This window comes from Pleurodeles waltl, chromosome 3_2, assembly GCF_031143425.1.
Source record: "Pleurodeles waltl isolate 20211129_DDA chromosome 3_2, aPleWal1.hap1.20221129, whole genome shotgun sequence".
Classification (NCBI taxonomy): Eukaryota; Metazoa; Chordata; class Amphibia; order Caudata; family Salamandridae; genus Pleurodeles; species Pleurodeles waltl.
In genome coordinates this window covers 120,550,499-120,574,973 of record NC_090441.1, presented here as the reverse complement: position 1 = coordinate 120,574,973, position 24,475 = coordinate 120,550,499, and positions in this window count along the sequence as shown.

Here is a 24,475-nt window from a genome sequence, read left to right as displayed (position 1 = left end):
TGCTTCCCGCGGGCCCCTCCAATGGACTATGGCCCATATTTATACTTTTTTAGCGCCGCATTTCCGGCATTTTTTGACGCAAAAGCAGCGCAAACGTACAAAACATAATTGTATTTTGTAAGTTTGCGCCGATTTTGCTTCAAAAAACGATGCAAATGCAGCGCTAAAAAGTATAAATAAATATGGGCCTATGTCTGTACAATGGCTTCTGCCTTGCTAAAAACTGCAGTGTTTCAGAGGATATCAGGCCTCACTTTTATTTAAAGCACTTCTACGTGTCCGTGTGAAAGGACACATGCCCATGTGTGTGTGTGTGCGCATGCACTCGCTTGTTACTTTGGTGTACTTTTTATTTGAATGCGTGTCATACTTTGTAGATAGATTATATTATTTTCAAGAAACTGCTATTTCCTAAAAAAGGAAAACTCTGCAAGTGAATTGCTTTAGTCTGAATGGGTGTTATATGAATTCAAGTTTTGTAAGAATCTGGATGGTGAGAAAACAAAAAGGAACAAGTTTGGCTACATTTCAGGATGGAAATGTGATGTTATTGTACATCTCTAAACAAACATTAGCAAAGACAAATAACGCGCAATTAATTGTTAATTGTCAGTGTTTTATGTGCACTTTCAATGTTTCTCCACGTTTTCCTTCTTAGTTGTCAACTATTTTCGTTGACGCTGCTTTCCCCCATCGTGATGTTTATGTGTTGCTTTACAACATGTAAAAATAAATTGACAAACCCAATAGATTTTGTGTAGGTGAAACCTATTGGTTGTGGCAATGCTTGTTCATTCTCCTCTCTCGAACAAGAACTTTCCAACTTTGTTGTTTATCAGTGGAATTGTGCCCCTCAATGCTGGTCAATAGATGTGCTGTCTTCTTATGTTATCTGATGTTTTTCAGCATTAATCTCGAAAAATTAATTTCCCTTCTTCTTTCGCTCCAGAGCTCTCTGCTGTGCTTCCAGGCGCTACATCAGAAAAAAGAGTCAGAAGATGATGACCATGCTGAGGGTCTTCTAGGGTGTATGGGTGGTGCCATCTGAGAAGGGGCATATTACCAAATTGTTAACGACTTGACCACACCCACCCCAACATTCTAGATCTAACCGCTAAACAGTGGAATAACGCACAGCATGGGAATCAGAAACTGCGCGCCGCCAGGAGTAGACGAGGCGAGGTGAGCCCAGCGGCCGCGCCTGAGGAGCAGAAGGGCAGTGAGTAGAGCCTCCTGCCTGCAGTGCTCGGTCCTCACCTCCCGTATCTCCATAGCTCGAGGGGGGCCCGCAGCCCCCGCTGACTCCCGCAGAAGCGGCCCGACCGGGTGCGGCTTGTCCCCCTGTCCACCGTCACCATCTCCTGTTGCCTCCTGTCTCCATAGAGACGCCGGAGGAAGACACAAGGGGGTCCAGTGGCTCCAAGCCTCCAACCCCAGCCCTCGGCAGACCTCAGCAGCCAGCCAGCGGCCAGCAGCAAGTGGCCGGCCAGTACTCTGGTAAGTGCTCCTGCCTCCTGTCCCCCGTGCTCCTGGTCCCTGGTCCCCTGGTCCCAGACCCAGAGCAGCACCGTGGCCCAGTCCAGCCTACGGTGAGGTTGGGAGCAGGCCGCAGGCTGCTGGGGGAGAGAGGAGGGGCCCCGTGGTCCCGCCAGTGGCGGAAGAAGGGCCTAATGTGCAGAAGTGCTGAAGTGCTGGGGGTAGGGCGCCACCCGCTCCCCTCACCACCTTGCCATCTGCAACCCACCGACCCATCGCCTGGCCACAGCTCCAGGCAGCGTGCTCGTGCCCCTCCACGGTCTCAACCACACACTGAGGCCCGTATTTATACTTTTTTTGCGCCGCATTTGCGTCGTTTTTTTACGCAAAAAACGGCGCAAACTTGCAAAATGCCATTGTATTTTGTAGGTTTGCGCCGTTTTGCGTCAAAAAGCGGCGCAAATGCGGCACTAAAAAAAGTATAAATACGGGCCTGAGTGCCTGGCGTCCGGTGCCTGTCACATCTCACGAACGTGGAGGAGAGGCGGCGCTCAGCAAACGTTATCCGGTTCGGACAAAGCACAAGGTGTACATAAGGTGTAACAGCCAGACAGAGACAGTGACTGCGACAGTGGGAACTAGGAGTCAGGAGCTCGCTAGGTGCGGCGCAGCTCCCCGAGATCGCCCTGCACACCAACCTCCGTAGAGACCTGCAAACCTCAAGGACAATGCCCAAAAGGAAATACAATACTCGTCGACACGGAATGGGGGGTTGCTCAACCTCACAACCAAAACGTCCGGGAAGGCGTGCCACCAACCCGTCAGCAGACAGGGAGCCTGAAGAGGTGGAGCCGCTCCCGGAGCAGGCGGTCGCACAGGCACAGGCACAGGCACAGGCCAGACAGGTCCAACTTGAAGGAAGGGGCTCCATTGTCCGATTCCTGCGCAGAACGGCAACAGGGAGTCCAGAGTGGGGAAGAGAGCATGTAAGGAGGCAACAGAGGAGGAAGCTGACAGCCGGATCAGCACAGAGGAGCAAAGCCCCACACAGAGCACGAGCTCGCCAGACACATCAACAGGCACAGTCAGTCCTACAGAAGGGATCAGAACCCACAGATCCCTCTCATGCCCAGCTCTGCCTACAACTGGCCACCACGACTCGTCACTCTATGACACCTCCCTGTCACAAGCTTGCACCGCCCGCTGCCACCCTTGACGAGTGTCTTTTCCACCACAGCAGACAGCGCCATTCAGTGTCACAAATCCACGGTGGAGTGCCCCCCGCCAGCGGTCTCACCGCAAACATCGTGGCACAAAGACCTATTTGCTACAGCAGACACAGTCAATCAGCACGCCCATAAACCTGAAGAACACAAACCAGCAAGGAACAATTTCACCACAATTGCACAGGTAATTGGCGAACTTGAGTGGTCCCCGGTGCAAGCAGAGCAGACAGAGACAGCCAATCCCACAGAGCTTTCATCTCGTGGCAAACCAACAATTTTGCTAATCATTAAAGGGAGGTCCAGCCTCACAGATCAGGAGCTAGGGGCCTTATCCAAGCAGTTTCTCAACAACCTAGAGGAACAGATTAATAGAACTTTCTCTCTCACAACAACAACAACAAAACACTATGAAAAGGACGAGGTGGGAAGTGGACCATCAGTTAGTACAACTCCCGAGTGTCTCACAAATGCACAAGAGTTGGCGGCAATCGGAGCCTCCCAGGACATCATGACCAGGGCACTGATATGTCAGTCAAACAAGATGGAGCTTCAACTGGATCTATTTCAGACGCTGGCCACTTATCTGCTTGATGTCAGAACAAAGGTAACAAACATCGAGAAGCTCCTTCCTACTACAACGATGAGAGCTCAATGTCCGTCCTCTCCGATCCTTGAAAAGCTATGTGACCTGCTGACCATTCTGCGCAAATTAGTGGAGGAAGTCAAGTCAACACCAAGCAATGACAAAGCTAGAATATCCACCTTGCCCCACCAAGGGGGTCAACTCTCCCCACATCCAAGGCCAAAATATCGACATAGCAAGAACGAATACAAGGAGCTCACTATGTCAAGACCCTGGGGCGGACAGCCTCTTCTTGGGCACCATACCCAGCCCAGACAGAGACACAATGTCCCGCGCAGGATGAAAATCGGCAATCACCGCAGAGATTATAACCCTTGGTGAACCCATGATACCATGTACCTTTCCAATTAAGTCGACCCAAGTGCCATCTACAGCCCTCACAAGCAGAGCAAGAAAGAAATTAAAAAAGCAAGCCAGGAAACACAGGACCTAAGTCAGATCAGTCAAAGGACATAAAACAAGCAATGTCTCTGAAGCAGAAACAGAAACCAAGGGCACTGTAAAGTACTTCCCAATGTTTCAGGCATGCACCTCACCTATAGCCCAGCAACACGAGGCAGAACTGGTAGTGGCCCAGCAACACGAGGAAGGGCAAATTTCTACCTCCTCTCCGCAGTCTTCGCCTCAGGCTCAACTACAAGATCAAATAGCAGCACAAACAACGCAAGAGAAACAATCAGGTTGGGCGTGAACTCAGCTAACAGGAACAGCGGCCCATTCGACTTAGCGACCAGCCCAGGGGCCCAGCCCTCCTCCACGGAACAAAAGATTCAACACGCAAGGCCCTCCCAGCAAACACTTTCGGCAAGGCCTGTAACAGATTGCACCCCCATGGAAGGGGCAAGGGAGAATACTATGTCACATAGCACACAGATTAATTACCAAGAGTGGCAAATGGTCACAAGGAGGGCACAACTATTTCAGCCCACAGAAACAGCTCAAATCACTGCCCCAGCGGTTAACAGAGAGCTTGCTCTCCTCCCAGCGGTAAACTCAATTCATCACGCCTCCAACGGCAGAGGCTCCACTCACTGGGCTAGCTTGAAAGCACTGTCAGTGGGTCAAGCCACATCAGACCCTGTGGAGCAGGATTCTTTGGACCTCATGTTTATTCAACATTATACCTCAAAAGGACTCATAGACACTCTAAACAGAGGGAATTTATTGTGTCTCTTTACTCAAATTCCTTCTCTCGGACATATTACCTCGGAACATATGGAATGGGTAAGGTTTGTGCCCCCGGCACTGGATGGAAAAAACAAGATACCCAAAACATCTTGGAAAACGGCGGCACAGAGGACAGCAGTCTGGGAGCTGTTCGCAGACTGGGGCATCGAACTACACATCCCCCCGCTTGATAAATTCCCATATATCCTATTAAACACTGCTCCCTCACAAGAGCGGAAATCGGTTCTAAGAGTCTCAGGTGGGGGGCAGAATCATTTGATCAAGACAACCGTGGCTCCGTAGTCCATTATCATAGTCTGCGCACAAAACAGAAGAGAAGTTCACACAGCTACACAAACACGCCCGCAAAGCAAGCGGAGGGATTAGGAAGAGCCAAGGTATGGGCCCTAGCACCATGGGGACCATAGAGCACCACTTTATGCAAGCACGGAAAACTCTGTCATGGAATGTGTCAGGTCTCAGGAGCATCTGTAGATCTGGCGCAGCCACGTCTTATCTTAACTCTAATGACATAATTTGCATGCAAGAAACATGGGAATGTACTCCTTCTCTATTACCAGGCTATTACGAAATCTTCCAGTCAGCCACACGTCCCAGCATCTTCGGCCAACCGTCTGGCGGATTATCCATTTTCATCAAGCACGCGGTTCGCCTGGTAACTACTCAGCTCACCATCGAGAGCAAAATGGCCCAAGTAATAACAATTAGCGGTGTGACCATTGATCAGCAAAATGTGGATCTCATATTAATTAATTGCTACATAAATGCTCCAAGCAAATCCAAAGTAGGATTCATTCTTGATCTCCTGAAAAGCTTGGAAATGGTCATCTTCAGCCACCGCGGTCACAAAATAATTATGATGGGTGACTTTAACATACAGGGGCTTGATGCAAACACAGAGGACTTCCCTCTGGTCAGAGGCCGTCAGATATTCCAAAAGTTCTTCACAACCTGTAGTCTATCGTCAGCCCGACACCTCCAAAATAACCCAATGCCTAAGAAGCCATTGGGCACCAACCACATCCCTAGAATGGTGGGCAAAGTCAGTGGACGATCTGCACAAGTGCTGCTGGGCAACTCGTGGCATACTCAAGCCACCCTCCCAGCCCAAAGAGGCACAACAACACACATGGACAACAACTTGTTCGGAAAAAGGCGGGCACTCCGCAGATCCCTATGTAAACATAAGCAAAAACCCACACCAGACACAGCGGTGCAGGTATCAAACAGTAGAAGTTCTCTAAAGAAACTGGTATGGGAGCACAAGGGGGAAAAAGACAGGAAGGAATGGGGTACCCTATTCCAGCTTCTTAAAGACCCCAATCACGCCCGCTTCTGGGACTACACAAACAAACTACAAAATGATCACAAGTCAAGAGAGAACAGCGTCTCAGAGTATGCATGGGTTTTGCATGTAATTACTCTATACACGAACACCAACCCATCTTTACGTTTTCCAGCAACAGCTGGGACAGCGTTCAGTACCCTCTGATCCCCCAAAGCGACAATCTCTCATCTACAACTTTAACCTCTTATTCCAAGAGTATGACTGAGAAAATCATAAAAAGGATCAAAAAGGACGGGGTGCCGGGACCAAACGGTTTACCTGCTACACTGTTTAAATGTGCTCCATCGGACTGTGCAGGGAAGCTGACAGACCTTTTTAATGACGCGTACCACCTGACCATGGTCCCGGAGTCCTGGAGAGGTTCTATACTGCTCCCAATCTACAAAAAGGGGGACCGTTCTCTAGCAACAAACTATCGACTAATTGCCCTCCTGGATGTGGAGGCCAAAATGTATGCCCGACTACTGTTGGATCAGCTGGAAGCCTGGGTAGAGCATTGTGGGGTTGGGATCAGGGCTACAGAGGACACGGACGCAGATTTCAAGACCCTTGACAGGGTTTTTACGTGATTTATTTGAGTTATAGGAGAGATGGAACAAAAATATAATGGTAGGTCTTCTTTTCTTCCTTTATTTCTCTTCTGCGTGAGCGTTGGGTTTCTACGGGTCTTGTAATGTTTTTCTTTTCTCCTTCTTAGGTGGTGAGCTTTGGGTGTCCTCCTCTGGGTCTCGCGATTTCTCTCGAAAGAACAAAAGGACACACCAGGTAAGTGGGACGGTATTTCCTTGTTTCTCAATTTATGGGTTAGTACAGGGGAGGTGTGAGGGGATACGAAGTAACCAATAAAAAAAATACAAGTGGTGTTTTAGTGGGGAGTTAGGAGCTTATGGGGGTAGGCTGTTCTGGGCTCTGTTAGGCTAGAGATCGGGTGGGAAGGTGCCCTGATAGCTCCCCAGTCCCTGTCCTCCCCCTTCTACTTCTCCCCCTCCGCCTCCCCTTCTCCCTCTTTATGGTGGCTGCCCCTGAAGAGGGCACGTACCTTGTGCAGCCACGACCCTCCTGGGCCGTGGCAGGCTGTCTCGTTTTCTCTCGGTCGTTCCGGCTTGACAGAGTCTGGACGGGGCGCCGGTGCAGCACGGCTTGTCGGTCCGGTCAGGGTCGTCTCCTCCCGGTCGGGATCTTTCCTCGTCTTCTCCTCTCTCAATGGGGATCCGTGGCGTCTCTCCGGCTCCTTCTTCTTTTCCCCGCTGCATTCGATCGCGGCGTCTTCCTTTTGTGGCCATTCGGCAACCCAGAAGTCCGGTGCCGATTGTCGTCTCCGCCCCCACGCGTCTCCTTGACGACGTGAACGGGAGCCGGAGGAGGCGTTCGGCGTCCGCCAGTGTTGCACGAAGGTAGGCGAGGTGAGCGACGCCCGCCTACATACCCCTTCCCATGAACGGGACTAGTAGAGGACCGTGGAGTCCGGGCAGCGGGAGAGAAAGTCAGCGGGACATTGTCGTGACCCGGGAATGTGATGGACCTGAAAGGTAAAGGGTTGTAATTCAAGGAACCAGCGCAACACTCTGGAATTGGTATCCTTATGGGATGCCAACCAGGTCAAGGGTGCATGATCGGTGTAAAGGATGGAAGGACGACCCAGGAGATAGTATTGTAAACATTCTATCGCCCACTTTATGGCAAGGCATTCCTTCTCGATAGTAGGATAGTTCGTTTCCCTAGGTAACAACTTCCTACTGATATATACGATGGGGTGATCATGTCCCTGATCGTCCGGTTGCGCTAATACGGCCCCTAACCCGACATTGGAAGCGTCGGCAAAAAGATGAAAAGGTCTGGAAAAATCAGGACATCTTAACACAGGTTCTGTAGAAAGGGCTTCTTTGAGACAGTGAAACCCCTGGAGTTGTGAGGGAGAAAAAGGAGGAAGGGTGTTTGAGTATTGCTTTTTTAACAGGTCAGTAAGGGGGGCCGTAATGGTCGAATACTGTGGTATGAACCGTCGGTAGTACCCTACCAACCCCAGAAATGAACGGAGTTCTTTCTTAGTTTTGGGGAGTGGTATCTGTCTAATGGTGTCTACCTTATCTTTTTGTGGACTCAACACTCCCTTACCGATGACATAACCAAGATAAGCAATCTGGGTCTGTCCTAGGACACATTTTTATGGATTGGCGGTAAGGCCTGCGGCTGCCAGTTCTGAGAACACTTTCTCTAGATGGAGGAGGTGGTCTGGCCAGGTAGAGCTAAAAATGACAATGTCGTCGAGATAGGCGGCCGTAAAGTCATGGAAGGGTCTCAGGAGTCGATCCATCAAGCGTTGGAATGTCGCCGGGGCACCATGAAGGCCAAATGGGAGGACGGTAAATTGATATAACCCCGAAGGGGTAACGAACGCTGTCTTCTCTTTATCTGATGGGGCTAAGTGAATCTGCCAATATCCCTTCGTCAGATCAATAGTGGACATAAAACGGGCCTGCCCGATTTTTTCTAAAACTTCATCTACCCGTGGAATGGGGTAGGTATCGAAGAGTGACACCTCATTGAGTTTTCGGAAATCGATACAGAAGCGGACCGAACCGTCCGGTTTCGGCACTAAGACTACAGGAGAACACCATGGACTTGTGGATGTTTCAATGACTCCTAGAGATAACATCTTTGTTATCTCTTCCTCTATAAGGATTTTTCTAGCTTCGGGGATTTGATAGGGACGTAGGCGCAGAATTTGGCCCTCAGGTGTTCGAATATGATGTTGAACCAAAGAAGTTCTTCCCGGAAGTTCAGAGAAGAAGCTGGCATAACTTTGGATTAGCCCCATTAACTGTCGTGTCTCCATCTCAGAAAGGGACTCATTGATACTGGGGAGTTTTTGTGGGTCTGGTTGGGACGTGGGGCATAGTTCTAACCCTAGTGGGTTTGTCGGGGTGATCAGGTACCCCCTCGCAAGGGCGTCGTTGTCGTTTCCCGGGTCCTCCCATTTCTTTAATAGATTGATGTGATAAATTTGGGTCCGTCTCGGGTGGTTATTTAGTTCAACCAAATATGTAACCGGGGTGACCGCTTTTACTACTCGATACGGCCCTTGCCATTTGGCTATTAGCTTATGTTCAGAGGTGGGTCGTAGGATCAATACCATATCGTTGGGTTGTAGTACCCGTAGTTTGGTACCCTGATCATAGTAGCCTTTTTGATCTTCCTGGGCTTTCTCTAAATGGTGTCTTACATCTTCCCAAACCGTCTGGAGATGGGTCTTTAATTTGTGAATATAGTCTAGGATGGGTCTCTCCTCATTGTTCTCCTCCTCCCACAATTCCGCCGCCATATCTAGTAAATTGCGGGGTTGTCTCCCAAATACAAGTTCAAACGGGCTATGCCCGGTAGAGGATTGTTCATGTGTCCTTATTGCATACAACACTAGGGGAAGTTTCTGATCCCAGTCTTTTCCCGTCTCGCTCACTATTTTCCTCAAGAGGGTTTTGATAGTGCGATTATATCGCTCCACTAAACCATCCGTTTGTGGGTGATATACTGACGTCTTTTTCTGGAGAATGCCTAGGGACTTACATATCTGTTTCATTAGTCCAGATACGAACGGTGTCCCCTGGTCAGTAAGGATTTCTTCAGGGAAACCAACTCGGGAAAAAATGTGATCATGGCTTGTGCAACCGCCTTAGTGGTGGTACTGGTAAGTGGAATCGCCTCTGGATACCTACTCGCATAATCGACCAGGACGAGAATATGGGTGTGTCCTTTACTGGATGGCAGAAGGGGTCCAACTAGATCCATACCAACTCGTTTGAATGGGGTATCGATAATAGGTAATGGCCGTAACGGGGCTCTTCTAGTGGCTCCCGGTTCTACTAGTTGACATTTTGGGCAGTGGGCACAATATCGTCGGATATGCGCATATACTCCGGGTCAGTAAAACCGTCTCAGTAAGTATTCCTCGGATTTCTCCCGGCCACAATGACCTCCCCCCGGTTGGTTATGGGCTAGGAAGAGTACCTGAGTTCTGTACGGTTCAGGAACTACGAGCTGTCTCTTCTCACCATTTACGTTTGTGGTTACTCTATATAGCAAGTCCTTGTATACTAAGAAGTAGGGACCTACCTCTCCAATAGAGGCGTTTTTGGCATTCTTCCAGGCATTCCCTAGGGTAGGATCTTCGCGTTGACTCATTCTAAAAGATATGGGGGCGCTGTCTATATTGGCCACTAATCTTTCTTCTTTCTTCCGACCTTGCTTAGTTGAAAATCTCTGTTTCTCTGTTCTCTTTTCCTTTCGTGTTAACTTTTTCCTTTCGGGGGGGCTATAAATAGAGTCATCCCAGAAAGGAGCAGTGACCCACCAATCATCTACAGGATTATGCTTCCGTGTTTGATCCAGGATCTCATTAAACCTCTGATAATCAGTCCCAATGACGCAATCCTCTATTAGGTTATCCATGAGCCCCATGGAGAGGAGGTCAAGGTGAGTGTTCCATTCTACTTCTACCACCGAAAGGGGATACTGAGCACGGTCCCCATGAATGCAACATATCGTTACCCAATGATCATTAGGTTCAACAGGACATTAGGTCATTAGGTTTGACAGGATTGATTATACTACGACGGATTACCGACTGACTACATCCGGAGTCAATCAAGGCCATGACCGGAAGTCCATTTACCCGAAGGGGGTGTTTGAAGGACAAGTCACTTTTCCCCAGGCACAGGACTCTCCCACGAGTAACTCCTATTTCCATCGGCTCTACACCCTCATGTTTTTTTGGACATCCACGGGCGATATGGCCCCACTCCCCACAACTGAAACACTGAGGTTGTTGCATGGGATTTCTCTCGGTACTCCGGGAGGGTCCTGGTTCTTCAGCTGTTCGTCTGGGTGAAAAATGGGGAGGAGCTATAGGGATTTTACCCAGGGGTCTGGGTTGTTGATGTTTCACATCTACAGACCTGTGGTAGGCGCGTGCCAGGTCAACGGCTGTCTCGGTGTCTATTTTCGGGTGCTGCCTTATCCAGTTTCGGGTGCTGGGAGGTAGGGAATCCAGGTACTGTTCTAAGATAATGACTTTGATAACGTCCTCACGGTCAGTCCCTATGGGTCCCAGCCATTTTAGTCCCAGGTCCTTCACCTGGTAATAATAGGTACGTGGGTCTTCGTTGGGTCCCCATTTAACCTTGCGAAATTTGGCCCTATAATACTCAGTATCATGTCCCACATGCTCTAAAATACTTTTCTTTATCTCAGAATATGGTGTGGTGCCACCCGGATTGGCAGCCTGGTAAGCGGATTGAAGTGTGCCCGTCAAGAGGGGAGCGATGTATTGCCCCCACCTATTTTCAGGCCATTGAGCTGAGGAAGCTACTCTTTCAAAGTTCGTGAAAAAAGAATCGGGATCTTTTCCCTCCTGGTACTTTTGTAATACCGAACTTGGCACGTTTGGATGTACCTTGCTGGCAGCGATTGTGTCGGTCAGTTTTTGGAGAGCAGTCTCATGGACCAGTTGATTACTGGCCATTATAGTGGCCTGACTCTTTAGGGCGGATTGCAGAGCTTCTCTGTACTCCTTGGCCTCCCTTTGTTGCGCTTCCCACACTAATTGGAGGTGGCGCTGACCCTCCGCAAGTTGTTTGATCATGTCCTCGAGGCTGGGTTTGTCCTCCATAGTTGTATTATCTCTGTACGCCCCGTATGGAATCGAAATCCCACTTCTGACACCACTGTGGGGTTGGGATCAGGGCTACAGAGGACACGGACGCAGATTTCAAGACCCTTGACAGGGTTTTTACGTGATTTATTTGAGTTATAGGAGAGATGGAACAAAAATATAATGGTAGGTCTTCTTTTCTTCCTTTATTTCTCTTCTGCGTGAACGTTGGGTTTCTACGGGTCTTGTAACGGTTTTCTTTTCTCCTTCTTAGGTGGCGAGCTTTGGGTGTCCTCCTCTGGGTCTCGCGATTTCTCTCGAAAGAACAAAAGGACACACCAGGTAAGTGGGACGGTATTTCCTTGTTTCTCAATTTATGGGTTAGTACAGGGGAGGTGTGAGGGGATACGAAGTAACCAATAAAAAAAATACAATTGGTGTTTTAGTGGGGAGTTAGGAGCTTATGGGGGTAGGCTGTTCTGGGCTCTGTTAGGCTAGAGATCGGGTGGGAAGGTGCCCTGATAGCTCCCCAGTCCCTGTCCTCCCCCTTCTACTTCTCCCCCCTCCGCCTCCCCTTCTCCCTCTTTATGGTGGCTGCCCCTGAAGAGGGCACGTACCTTGTGCAGCCATGACCCTCCTGGGCCGTGGCAAACTGTCTCGTTTTCTCTCGGTCGTTCCGGCTTGACAGAGTCTGGACGGGGCGCCGGTGCAGCACGGCTTGTCGGTCCGGTCAGGGTCGTCTCCTCCCGGTCGGGATCTTTCCTCGTCTTCTCCTCTCTCGATGGGGATCCGTGTCGTCTCTCCTGCTCCTTCTTCTTTTCCCCGCCGCATTCGATCGCGGCGTCTTCCTTTTGTGGCCACTCGGCAACCCGGAAGTCTGGTGCCGATTGTCGTCTCCGCCCCCACGCGTCTCCTTGACGACGTGAACGGGAGCCAGAGGAGGCGTTCGGCGTCCGCCAGTGTTGCGCGAAGGTAGGCGAGGTGAGCGACGCCCGCCTACAAGCATCAAAACCAGCCTTTTTTTTCAATTCAGCTTCAGAGCGGGGCCTCAACAGTGGACAACATCATGATACTTGCATACTTACAGCATCAGGCAGTCAACTATGGTCGCCAGATGTTATTTTACTGTTTTGTTGATTACAGCGCAGCCTTCGACAGGGTTGATCGCGATACCCTGTGGAAAAATATATCACTATGGGGCATTCCTGCTCACCTCAAAAAAGCCATCATCCCACTCTATTCCAGTACCTGGGTCCAGGTCCGTACCAGGCCCCAGTCACTAACACAGAAAATAGAAATGAACAGAGGCCTAAAACAGGGTTGTGTTCTGGCCCCGCTACTGTTTAACTTGTACACTGCAGACTTGGAAAAATACTTGAAAGCCAGCTGTTTTGGATAGGAAGTTGATTTGAATGCAGCACTGAAACAGCAACACCTCATAAACTATGGAAAGTCAGAAAAACGGGGCAGAAACAGCGTGAACACACTTAGGCACAGATTCTGAAAGGTGACACTAAAAATCCTGTGCTGCGTTGCGTGACAAGGAGAGAGCAGGAGAGCACCATATTCACATAGAAATGGCACTCTCCTCCCCCCTCATTAGTGCTGGCACTAATTTCAACTGCTGTGCACCACGCACACACCTTAGCACTATAGTGCTATGGTGTGTGAGTGAATCTAGCATAGGTTTTGTACAGGAAGGGTATCCTTTCTGTACAAAATACTATGCTTAGACAGGTGGAAATGCGTTTCCTACTTTGTATGTGTGCAAAGTCGGAAAAGCAGGGAGAAATAAAAACCCTTTCTACTGATGTTTCAGAATAGGGTTTAGCGACAAAAAGCATGGGTGGTAGCATAAGTACGCCAATATACCACCCATGTAACACCCCCTTGACGCAAAGTAATGCAAAGCAGCGTTTCATGCTACTTTGCATTACTTTGCTACACAAACCAATGCAAATACCAACTTGTGTTGGTTTGTGAATCCCAGAAAAAGTCTATCATCGATTTAGTGTTGGTTTAACGTTACAAAAGTAAAGCTAACCCTAAGCTAAACCTTTGAAAATCTGGGCCTTAGTATTTCAGGGAGAGCTGGATCAACTAAAGTAATACAACAAGGTTTTGCATGAAATTCTAATATCAGACAAATTCAGAAATAACCAATATACAAGCTGACTAGGACTACATCCCAGGGGTGGTATTATTTGTCACTGCCTGACTGAGCCACGCAAGTCTAGGGCGGGCCAGGCCATAGGGAGGAGGAGTGGTGGACACTGTGAAGTGCGCATGTCGTTTGGCCGGCCATCTCAGGCTTACACAGCCGGTTGGAGAAATGGCACAGGCTCCATATGCCTGAGCAAGCGTCAAGCCAGGCCCGCTCAGACCAGTCCCGGCATTGCTCTCATGCTTGGGATAGCATGAGAGCAGCACTGGATGGGGAGCCTGCGCCCCTTGGACTACCGGAAAGAGAGGAGCGATGGAGGTGGTCGGGATCAGGAGCAGCAGGTAAGGTTTCTTTTGTTTTTTTAACCCCTCACTCCCACCCCCCACTCCACTAACCTCGATTGGCAGCAGCCACCACTGCTATTGCCTAAATATTATGGGTAATTCCAGTGAAATTACACATATTTTGCATAGCTTATCCTTTGGCCGTTGTCTGTGCCTAAAAAAGTTTACAGGATGGTGGTGGACACACCTCCAGCAAGACACTACTTTTTCACCTTTACGCCATAACATAACATGTAGAATAAAGGGCAACTCAGTTTTCTTCAGATCAAGTAGCTCTGTGTGTAGTCTTGCAGTCCTGGACTGTCCGTTATGTCGTAACTGGGGGCACAAGAGTGGAAGGGCTGTTTTAAAAAAACAGATGGGGTATATTTTAGAATGCAAGTGGCTCCTCATATTCACATGAAATCTAGTTTGTCTATAATAATTTTTATGTCACTAAAATGGTTCCAAACCGTTTGCAACCATTCATGTTGTGACCACGGATGTGAAGACATCGAGGCTTCCATTCGCTGACTGGCCCTACCTTCACTTACCTTTGGTTGGCTCGTAACGTACAGCATGTGCACAGTAGTGCACATTTGATTGTAGGTGCAAATAGGGTGACCATCTGGCATCGGGGCAAATTCTGGACAAGACTGTTAAAAATTCAGGACAAAGGGTCAAAATTCAGGACAAAAAATCAGGACGAAGGGTCAAAATTCAGAACAAAAATCCAACAACAAATGTCAGTTTTATAGACACATCCAAAAGAGGCCATACCCCATTACTTTATCAGTGCATTTGATTACTCTTTTTTTTCATAGCACTATTTATTCACTGTGGTCTTTTTGTGATTACCTCCTGGTATGCTACATTCAGGTGTCACATTACGTCCTTGTTCAGTAGTAAATTAATGCCCTTCAGCACTGTGTCAAGGCCATCACTTCTACCCATATCTACCCAATCTTTCTTGGAGAGAAAGCAACAGCAACATTTTGATTATGTTTTTAAACATATTAAACCCTTGGCAAACAATTAGGAAACATTAAGGTAAGTAACATTATGCTGGTTTAAACAAGTTGAAAAAAATCTGGCTCTCCTCAACCTCCAATGGACTTTCAACCGAAAAAAATGAATGAGGCAGAGCAGATGGTGTGGACGACAGTCTCACACCTAACGTCAGGATGTGAAGTACCCTCAACTTGTTTGTAGCCTCACAGCACTAGAGTGTACGACTGGGACTCTACATTTATCACAGAGCTGCAAACCCGGACTACCAATCAAAGATAATAAAAGAGGAGGATGAAATCGAGATTAGGTGGGAGATCCGCAGCTACTGATTCAAAGGAATGTTGATAAGAACTGGATAAATAAGAAAGAGAAGAACAAGGAGGGACAGTTCCTAAAATCAGATAAGATGCGTCCACCAAGAGTATTGGATGGTATTGCATACCTGGGGAGTTGCTTCTGCAGACAGGAGAAAAACAGACAGAAGACACTGTCAAATAGTTGAACAAGCAGCACAAACCCGCCTTGGCAAACTCTTTTGCTGCAGTGGTCCGCTGTTTGTGCTTGTGAAGGGTGAGCAGGGGCAAGGCCCCTTGCAAGGTTGTGCAAGGCAATTGCCCACTCTGTTCATGTCTTAATGGATTTATAATTAAGCAAAAGCCAAACCAGTGATCTTGCTTATCCCGAAGTGTCAAAGTACACATAGAATCTTCAAAATATTTACATTGTAAATTGCACAAACAAAAGATAAGAATATGAGAAAGATTTTAAAATATAATTCGTTTTTCCCCTTTATATACAATTAGAACTTAGATTGAACTGGGAACCAATTACCCTTTGATACCTTGGGATTAATATATACCGATCTGCCACTGATTTGCAGGATGGAAATCTCTGCAGAGTGACACGATCCCTCCAAGTCCATTGTGCTTTTTGGTCTTCTCTTCTGCTTTCTGTAGTGGGCCACGTGGCACTAGTGAAGACGGTGTGCCACACCAATTATTGTATTACTTTGCAAACCTTCCCCTGCTCATCCCTCATTCCTTCTTTGGACCCGCCACACATCAGATTTGGTTGCTGGTGTGCCATCGGGAAGCTCTTCCCACTCCAAAGTTACTAGTGACTGGGGTGGATTAGGCCTTCCAGACTTAGAACGCTATTATTTAGCTGCACAGGTCCAACGGATGGCTCGCTGGCTGTCTCCTCACCCCCTGCATGAGATGGGGTTTATCCTTAAAGACTTTAAGGAGGGCTTACTGCTCTACTCATTGTTTCCTACTGACCATTCTACAGAACACCAATCCGGGCTTACCCTGCACAGCTTTCTCTTGGCTTGCTAGAACCTGGAAACTCACTGACATAAAGAAACCCTGTGCTCTTGCACTAGCTTTGCTAAGCCTTCCCACTCACACAGGACGGCAGTACTCAGAGCAACTCCGTCAGTAGGATGATACAGGCATTTTAAAATTGGGGCTTTTGTTTCTGGATGGCAAGCTACTAGATTTCCAAACCCTTGTGGCAGACTACCCTCTTCACATGGGTCAACTTGTTACTTACAAACACCTTAAACAATCATTAAATGCCCTATTTAATGTCTGCCACCTAGCACTAACTCTACATGAGGTGTTCCAGAAGCTCTACACCATAGGGACTGATAGCAAACTGATACGTTGGGTGTACAGACCTCTTCTGCAACATGGAGACCACACCTGGGCTTCTTGTCATACTACCTTGGAGAGTGATACTGGACTTTCCCCACAAAGTATCCTGTGCTGCCAATTTAAGTACAGTCATAGAGTTCCCTGGGAATGTATGCCGCTCATTGCTTGCCACTGGCTTTGTAGTTTGTAACTCACACTGCGTTTCTTTCAAATTGCTGACTTTATTTGTTTTAGGCTGCCCAACTTGAGTTTGTCCCTTCCCTTGCCCAAACCTTATTTACAGTATCATTTGGAGCGCTCCCTTTCTGTAAACAGGCATGTAAATCTTGTTTGTATGTCTTCACATTTGCTGTGCATTCAAAGAACAAGGGAAAATGTCATCCTCTGTCTTCGGTGGGAGCTTAGTGTTTACTTTTTTGTATCTGACTTCAAAGTGAGAGGATGTATGTGACAATCCTGCTGGATACTGTGGATAGGAAAGAGTTTTTTGCTAGCACACAACAACATTTAAATGAACTGTGCAAGGATTTCAAAATATATCTGAATTAGGAACACAAATGAAGCACATTATTGTTAATTCTGAACTGTGCTGATTAAAACCATATTACACTAGGTGATGCAATTTCTACACATCATCTGTGCACTGTATAGCTTTATTAGAACAACTGTATGTCTGTGCAAATGTACTGGTCATTTCAATCAAAAATGTGCTGTCTGTAATGGCAGGGTGCTACCACACTATGCATACTCCACTCCACTTTACACCACGCCATACCACTGCACCCTACTTTGCATCACTCCACTTTATACCACTCCTTGCCACTGCACTCTGGAACACTGCACTCTGCTCCACTCTGAACCACCCCCCTCTATGCCACTGCACTCTCTGCCACTGCATGCTACACCTCTCTACTTTATTCTGTACCACTCTACTCTACTCTATTCCAATGCACTTTACACCTCTCTACATCATTGCGCTCTGTGCCTCTCCACACTACACCACTCCAGTTTAGGCCACACCTATCTACTCTGCACAACTCCACTTTATACCACTCCATGCCACTGCACTCTGGGACACTGCACTCTTTTCCACTGTGAGCCACTTCACTCTACACCTCTCTACTCTGTATCACTCTACTCTATGCCAATGCACTTTATGCCTCTCTACACCACTGCACTCTGTGCCTCTGCACGCTACACCACTCCAGTCTAGGCCACACTAATCTACTCTGCACAACTCCACTCTATGAGACTCTGCAATACAGTACTGTACACCACTGCACTCTATGCAAATGCACTCTATGCTAATTCCCTTTATTCTGTAGCACTCAACTCTATGTCCCTGCACTCTACACCAATACAGTGTACGTCACTCTAATCTACTCTGCACCACTGCACTCTATGCCACGGCACTCTACACCACTTTACTTTATGCCATTACACCATATGCCACTCTATGCAACTGCACTCTGCCATGCACCTTTCCGCTTCAATCTACTGTGAAACAATTTACTTTACACCACTGCACTCTGCACCACTGCACTCTATGCCAAATCACCCTACTCTGCACCTCTCCACTCTATGCACTGCATTCTACTCTGAAATAATCTACTCTTTGCCACTGCACTCTACGCCACTCTGCCTCACTGCACTCTAAACCACTGCACTCTACTTCAATGCACTCTATGCAGTGCACTCTAAACCAGTGTTGCCCAACCTGTGGTCCGTGGACCCCCAGGGGTCCGTGACACATTCCCAGGGGGTCCGCAGGCCTGGACTGGGAGGAAGGCACTTCTCCAGCTGGGGCCTCAGACAAACACATGCATGTGTGTTTTCATATTTATTACTTCCTTTGTTGAGCAGTTTTAAACGCAGCTCCATGTACTGCAAAAGTAAAAGCATCAAGGTAATTCAAGTGATTAATGTATCTGGGGGAGATGGGAGTTTTGTGCAGTGGCAGTTTTGACTCAAAGGTAGCGCAGATGGTTAATGTGCCTGCTGCAAAGAATGTGTTTCATGCAAAGAAACATGCATGGCACAGTGGGTTACTGCTTTTGTCACAGAGATTATTTTGTTACTATGCAGTTCATAATCGTAATCTAGCACAGTGAGCTGTGAACTGCCATTTAAGAGCTGCATGCAAACCGCATAGCACAAATTAGAAAGTTGTTTTTTTCCTTGTCTTTCATTTTCCTTATGCTGCTAAAAAAAGATTTGCTTGTGTAGAAATACATTCTTTTGCTAACGCAGTGCTTAATTTGTGCTTGTTGTTTCTGGTCCTGAGCTCGCCCCCCACGACCGCAGCACCAACCTGCTGCCTCCTGCCTCTGTCCCCCGACCACGCTGCTGTTTGCGTGTTCGAGGCCCTCCTCCACCCGCAGGCATCCTCCTGCGCCTCATCCCTGGTGTCTAGTGGGCTCTGCCTAGCTCCACTTGACCCGTGTGCCGCTTCCGCCGTCCTGTAAGTTGTTTTTCTGATTGTTTTTCCGATTTTTCTGCGCCTCGCCGCCGGCGCTTCTGCCCCCGTTGTGCCCCCCTGATTGCTGTCTCCCCGATCGTGTACTGTGCCATTACAGTATTTCATACTGTGTGTTTTTCTATTGTGATTGCCTTTAATTTTGCTCGTTTTTTGTGCTTTTTGCCCCTTGTGCGCTCCCCCAAGCGTTCCGATCCCTGCCGCTGCATCCCTGCGGCCCCGCCCCCCTCGCGCCCCCATTCGCCGCTCCCTCCCGCCTCCCGCCTCCCAGCTGCTCCTCCCTCCCCCCTCCCTTCTTAATGGCTGGCGCTGCGCGTCGCGAGTGAGCGACCTCTGACCTGTTTCAGGTCCTGAGCTCGCCCCCCACGACCGCAGCACCAACCTGCTGCCTCCTGCCTCTGTCCCCCGACCACACTGCTGTTTGCGTGTTCGAGGCCCTCCTCCACCCGCAGGCATCCTCCTGCGCCTCATCCCTGGTGTCTAGTGGGCTCTGCCTAGCTCCACTTGACCCGTGTGCCGCTTCTGCCGTCCTGTAAGTTGTTTTTCTGATTGTTTTTCCAAATTTTCTGCGCCTCGCCGCCGGCGCTTCTGCCCCCGTTGTGCCCCCCTGATTGCTGTCTCCCCGATCGTGTACTGTGCCATTACTGTATTTCATACTGTGTGTTTTTCTATTGTGATTGCCTTTAATTTTGCTCGTTTTTTGTGCTTTTTGCCCCTTGTGCGCTCCCCCAAGCGTTCCGATCCCTGCCGCTGCCTCCCTGCGGCCCCGCCCCCCTCGCGCCCCCATTCGCCGCTCCCTCCCACCTCCCAGCTGCTCCTCCCTCCCCCCTCCCTTCTTAATGGCTGGCGCTGCGCGTCCGCGCCGCTGGCGCGCCAGAGGCAAGCCCGTCTGCGCCCGTCCGCGCCTGGACCGCGCCCAGCACCACCCCCCCTGGTCCTCACGCCCCCCGCTTCACCCGCGTCCGCTACTCAACCAACGAACTCCGCGCACTCAACCCCGGCCCCTCCGCAGAGTGCTTCCTTGCAACCCCGAAGCACACAAAAGGACCTTTCTCCTGCCGCACCTGCAACTTCTCCTGCGACAGAACGGCGAAGCCAACAACAAGAACTTCCAACACCAACCACCTGAACTGCATCCTCATCAACACACGCTCTGCACGAAAACACGCCATTGAACTCTGGGACTTACTCAACACCACCGCCCCTGACGTGGCCTTCCTGACCGAAACCTGGTGGAACGATTCCTCGGCCCCGGACATCGCAATCGCCATACCGGAGGGATACAAAATCACCAGAAGAGATCGAACCAACGGAATCGGCGGCGGAATAGCCATCGCCCACAAATCTACCCTCAAAATCCACACCCACACGGACGACACCCTCAAGACAGCCGAACACCTCCACTTCCAGATCCACACGGACCCCAACATGACCCTCAGAGGAACCCTCATATACCGCCCTCCAGGACCAAGAGCCCCCTTCAGCAACACCGTCGCCGACCTCGCGAGCACCCACGCCCTCGCGTCCCCAGACTACATCCTCCTGGGAGATCTAAACTACCACCTGGAAAATAACAACGACGTCAACACCGCATCTCTGACCACCAACCTCCTCAACCTCGGACTCCGTCAACTGGTCAACACTCCCACCCACATCGCCGGACACACTCTTGACCCCCTCTTCACCTCAAGCAACCACATCTCTTTCAGCCACACCTCCGAACTCCACTGGACCGACCATCACTGCGTCCACTTCTCTTATACGAAAATCACCGAACACCACCGCATCCCTCGACCTCCTCACCGCCGCTGGGGAAAAATCACCCAAGACCAACTAACCAGCACCCTCGTCAAAGACCCTCCACCCGGCTCAACCGACCCAAGCACTGCCGCCATCAACCTCCATCAATGGATCCTCGACTGCGCCAACACCTTAGCCCCACTCAAGAAACCCACCGCCAACCAAGGAAAGAAAAAACCAGCCTGGTTCACAGACGAACTGACCGCCTCCAAAAGCCTCTGCCAGAAGCTCAAGAAGAAGTGGATCTTAGAGCGCACACCCGACAACCTCGCCTCCCTCAAAAACGCCAACCGTGAACACCACCAACGGATCCGAGTCACCAAGCGCGCCCACTTCACTGAACGCATCAACAACAACGCCCACGACTGCAAAGAACTCTTCGGCATCGTGAAGGAACTCTCAAACCCCAACGCCAAATCCAACGACATCCCGCCCTCCCAGAAACTCTGCGACGACCTCTCCACCTTCTTCCACCAGAAAATCACAACCATCCACCACAGCTTCAACGCCACTCCACCGCCAGACCCCACCCCTGACATCTCCACAGACGCCTGCCGCCTCACCGCCTGGACCCACGTGGACGACACCGAAACAATAACAACCATGAACACCATCCACTCAGGCTCCCCCACGGACCCATGCCCTCATCACGTGTTCAACAAAGCCAACGCCATCATCGCCCCCAAACTCCGTGAGATCATCAACCTCTCCTTCGACTCCGCCACCTTCCCAGACAGCTGGAAACACGCAGAAATCCAACCCCTCCTCAAGAAACCCAAGGCTGACCCCAACGACCTCAAAAACTTCCGACCGATCTCTCTCCTCCCTTTTCCAGCAAAAGTCATCGAGAAGATCGTCAACACACAACTCGCCCACTTCCTCGAAGACAACTCCATCCTAGACCCCTCTCAATCCGGCTTCAGACGAAACCACAGCACCGAGACTGCTCTCCTCGCCACCACAAATGACATCAGAACCCAAATGGACAACGGCGAAACCTCGGCCCTCATCCTCCTCGACCTATCAGCCGCTTTTGACACAGTCTGCCACCGCACCCTACTGACCCGCCTCCATGGAGCCGGCATCCAGGATAAAGCCCTCAACTGGATCTCATCCTTCCTCTCCGACAGAACCCAGAGAGTCCGACTCTCCCCTTTCCGCTCCAAAGCCACCAACCTCATCTGCGGCGTCCCCCAAGGATCCTCCCTCAGCCCTACGTTGTTCAACGTCTACATGGCCCCCCTCGCCAAACTGGCCCTCCACCATCACCTCAACATCATCTCCTACGCCGACGACACCCAGCTCGTCCTCTCCCTGACCAGAGACCCACTCACCGCCAAAACCAACCTCCACGAGGGACTAAAAGCCATCGCCGAGTGGATGAACGACAGCCGCCTGAAGCTCATCTCCGACAAGACGGAAGTCCTCATCCTCGGGCGCACCCCTTCGGCCTGGAACGACTCCTGGTGGCCCACCGATTTCGGACCCCCACCCACCCCAGCCAGCCACGCAAGAAACCTTGACTTCATCCTGGACTCAGCCCTCACCATGTCCAAACAGGTCAGCGCCGTCTCCTCTTCCTGCTTCAACACCCTTCGAATGCTTCGCAGAATTTTCAAGTGGATCCCAACAGGAACCAGAAAGACGGTGACCCAAGCCCTCGTCAGTAGCAGACTTGACTACGGCAACGCACTCTACACAGGCATCCCAACAAAAGACATCAAATGACTCCAGCGTATCCAAAATGCATCCGTCCGCCTGATCCTTGACATACCCCGCCGATGTCACATCTCCCCTCACCTGAAGGACCTCCACTGGCTCCCCGTGGACAAGAGGATCACCTTTAAACTCCTCACCCACGCTCACAAGGCTCTACACAACACCGGACCTACCTACCTCAACTCCAGACTCACCCGTCAACTCCGCTCTGCCAATCTCGCCCTCGCCATCGTCCCCAGGATCCAGCGCAAGATCGCCGGCGGCAGATCCTTCTCCTTCCTCGCCGCCAAGACCTGGAACTCTCTCCCCACCTCACTGCGCCAGACCCAGGACCTCCTCGCCTTCAGGAGACTCCTCAAGACCTGGCTCTTCGACCGCTAACAGCTCACCCACCCCCCCCCACCAGCGCCTCGAAACCCTGACGGGTACATAGTGCGCTTTACAAATGTTATGATTGATTGATTGGTGCTGAGCACCAGCACTTATTTTTGATGGCCGGGGTTTATTCTTCCGCCTCAAGCATTTACTGCGAGCAAAAGACACATAATGGAAAAGATAGAGGAAGGGAAAAATGAAAAAGCGTCACAAAGGGAGAAAGCAGAAAACCTGCTAGAGTGAGCTGAAGTGGCAGGGAGTGGCTTTATATAGATTGAAGAGTCCCGAGATGCCTTCAGGATTTTGCTGCCTCTGCATTCCGTGTACCCGCATTTAATTGCAGCAGCCGCGTGTTTAAGAGGAGGGCTTTGGGCACCGGCACGTTTTTATTGACAAATTAAGCACTGTGCTAACTTCATCACTAATCACTGTGCTGTGTTCTGAATCCTAAGTTTGTGCTTCTCTGCACCAAGCACTCTTAGAAAATGCCTACCAGTCTGGATGACATGTGAATCCTACACCTTGCAGTCCCCTGTAAAGTGCCCTGACACCCTGCAGTGGTATGAGAGGTGCTATAAAACAAATTAGGTACATGTGACAGAGAGGCTAGGGAGAGATGAGAGGCCCTTATGGTTTACTTCCTTCCCCCTTCACGTATTTATGTGAAAAAGCTTTCTCAGTTCTTGCATACCTAAAAAATAAAAACAGAAATCGCTCCGGAAATGTAGAATTTGACCTGAGAATTCACCTTTCCTAAATAAAACCAAACATTGAAAAGGTAGTTGCTGAGATGAGGCACCAACCTTCCCAATAAAATGTTTCGATTTTTGCATATTTTTTCAATATAAAAGAATTTTATCTTTAGTAATTTGAGTATTTGTTTGGTGTGTACTTGTTATATTTTTTGCGAATTACTGTTTTAATGTTTGAAAATTAAATCGTACCAATTGCCGGGGGTCCTCGGCTTCCAGTAATGATTCATTGGGGGTCCTCGGGAGTCAAAAGGTTGGGAACCACTGCTCTAAACAACTGCACTGTACACAACTGCACTCTACTCTGCACCACTGTACTCTACTGCACTGTTCTGTATGCCACTCTACTCCACTATACACCACTGCACTCTGACAATCTACTCTGCAACATTGCACTCTCCATCACTGTACTCTATGCCATGCTAAGCTGTACTACCTCATTCTGCACCAATATGCTCTACGCCACTGCAGTCTATGCCACTCTACTCTTCATAACTCCACTCTAGGCCACCGCAATCTACTGCACTATACTCTACTCTGCACCACTCTACACTGCTCTACTCTGCACCACTCAATGCCACTTCACTCTATGCAATTCGAGTCTACTCTGAACTCTACATCACTGCACTATACACTACTCTTCACTGCTGCACTCTCTGCCACTCTGTT